Genomic DNA, 2743 nt, shown 5'->3' with positions numbered 1-2743 from the left:
TAATCATTTAATCTTTGATAAGTCTAACAAAAACATGCAATGGGGAAAAGAATCTTTATTTAACAAATGGTGCTGGGACAACTGGTTATCCACATGTAGAAGTTGGAAAGTGAAACACACTTCTCACCATCAACAAAAATAGATTCTTGAAGATGGCGAACCAGGAACACCATCAGGCTGAGCTCTCCTAGAGCAACTGAGAAATGAGTGTTAGTTGGCAGCATTTGGAGAGGAGAGTTTGCCTGGAGCTGTGACACAGGGTGTCCTGTGAGGCACCAGGGTGCTGGTTGCTGTACGTGAACTAGAGCAGCAGAGCGAAGATCTGACACAGTATGCAAATCTTGCATGGGCTGTAGGCAGGAGTCCAAGGTGGCTGCTGCTGCCGGAAGCCACAGTGATCCAGTATACAAAGAAGCCTTTTGCAGCTTTCACTTCTCAGGGGAAGTAAGTTTGAGTGGATTGCCTGGAAGATTGGGCAAGCCTGAACAGTATATAACAGCCAGATTTGATTGATGGTTGGAATGGATTTGGCACTGGTTTGCCAGTAGAAGAGACATCCATTCTGAGAGTGTCCTGGCAGCAAGGGTACCATTATGGAAAGGTTCTGAGAAGGTTGTGAGGCCAGGCCCTCTTTAAAAACATAGTCGTTTTATTTTATTATTATTTGAAATATGGAAGGCTTCCTGAATTTGCATGCCATCTTGCACAGGGGCCATGCTAATGTTCTCTGTATAGTTACAATTTTATATATGTGCTGCTGAAGCAAGCACAACGTAGCCATTTTAGTTCTGCCTGCTAGGATTGGTCCTATAGTCGTCACAGGTTCAGAGATTCCAGCACTCAATGAAAACTGTTGTCTATGTTGTCTAGGGGCACAGTAAGACCTGCCTCTGAAGGATTCAGGAGAGATCTGAGTTCTTGACATAGTGGAACCTGAATGGTGAGGAAATAATCAGGGGATCACTGTGGTCAATTAAGTTGGGGATGTGGTCTATGCCTGATAATCTAGAGAGATGTTTTCACCTGTGTTGTCTGTCCCCTAAAACTTCAGTGCCACCTGATGTTCTGGCAATATATTGCAACAGAAATATATTCCTACAAAAGTCAATCTCTCTCTCTCTCTCTCTCCATATATATATATATATATATACACACACACACACATATATGTACATATATACGTATATATACATACTAGTTATATATAAAACTATTATTTTTTTTTCTGTTTTCCTCTTGTTATTATTGTTTTCTTTTCTTTATTTTTTATTAAATCATAGCTGTGTGCATGAATGCAGTTATGGGGTACAGTGTGCTGGTTTTATATACAATTTGAAATATTTTCACCAAACTGGTTAACATAGCCTTCATGGCATTTTCTTAGTTATTGTGTTAAGACTTTTATATTCTGCATTTAGAAAGATTCACATGAACCCTTGTAAGATGGACCACAGGTGTTGTCCTATCAATCACTCTCCCTCCACCCATCCGCCCCACTCACTTGTCCTCCCTCTTCCCATCCCCATACTCTTGGACTATATTTGGGCTATAGCTTTTGTATGAAAGCTATAGATTAATTTCACAGTAGGGCTGAGTACATTGGATACTTGTTCTTCCATTCTTGAGGTACTTTGCTAAGAAGAATATGTTCCAGCTCCATCCATGTAAACATGAAGGAGGTAAAGCCTCCATCTTTCTTTAAGGCTGCATAATATTCCATGGTATATATATATATATACCACAATTTAATGACTCATTTGTGGATTGATGGGCACTTGGGCTTATTCCATGATTTAGCAAATTATGAATTGGGTTGCAATAAACATTCCGGTACAAATATCTCTGTTATAATGTGATTTTTGGTCTTCTGGATATATACCTACGTGAGGAATTGCAGAGTAAAATGGCAGGTCAATTTTAGTTCTCTAAGTGTTCTCCAAACATCTTTTCAAGAGGAATGTATTAGCTTGCATTCCCACCAGCAGTGTGGTTTGGGGATTTTGTGATATGGGCTAATCTTACTGGAGTTACACAATACCTCCAAGTAGTTTTGATTTGCATTTCCCTGATGATTAATGATAATGAGCATTCTATCATATGTCTGTAGGCCATGGGAGAGAAATTTAGAGAAATTTCTTCTTCTTTAGAGAAATTTCTCTTCAAGTCCCTTGCCCACCCTGAGATGCAATCACTTGTTCTTTTCTTGCTATTACGCTTGAGTTCTCTGTGGATTCTGGTTATTAAACCTTTGTTAGAGACATAACCTGCAAACCTGTTCTTCCATTCTGAGGGCTGTCTGCTTGTTTTACTGACTGTGTTCTTGGCTGTGCAGAAGCTCTGTAGTTTGATCAGGTCCCAATAGTGTATTTTTGATGTTGTTTCATTTGCCCATGGGGTCCTACTCGTAAAATTTTTGCTCAGGCTGATTTCTTCAAGTGTTTTCCCTACACTTTCCTCTAACATTTTTGTAGTTTCATGTCTTAAATTTAAATCTTTAATCAAGTGAGAATCTATCTTAGTTAGTGGTGAAAGGTGTGGGTCCAGTTTCAATCTCCTACAGGTCGCCAGCCAATTCACCCAGCACTATTTGTTAAATAGGGAATCTTTTCCCCACTGAATGTTTTTAATTGGCTTGTCAAAGATCAGATAATGGTAAGTAGCTGGGTTCATCTCTTGGTTCTCTATTCTGTTCCATACATCTATCTCTCTGTTTTTGTGCCAGTACCATGAAGTTTTGATCAGT

At 39.4% G+C, this 2743-nt stretch overlaps 1 non-coding gene across 1 annotated transcript; it reads right to left on the bottom strand.

Moving 5' to 3' along the window:
- Positions 1 to 665: 665 nt before the first annotated feature.
- Positions 666 to 770, bottom strand: LOC111728650. Its single transcript, XR_002775883.1, has one exon. It is a non-coding gene; the product is annotated as a U6 spliceosomal RNA (small nuclear RNA).
- Positions 771 to 2743: the final 1973 nt, after the last annotated feature.

Source organism: Otolemur garnettii, unplaced genomic scaffold (genome assembly GCF_000181295.1).
Source record: "Otolemur garnettii isolate 467f Iridium unplaced genomic scaffold, OtoGar3 scaffold00175, whole genome shotgun sequence".
In the NCBI taxonomy this organism is placed as follows: domain Eukaryota; kingdom Metazoa; phylum Chordata; class Mammalia; order Primates; family Galagidae; genus Otolemur; species Otolemur garnettii.
Note: the sequence above shows the minus strand (reverse complement) of the source record. Positions and strands in the feature narration are given on the sequence as shown.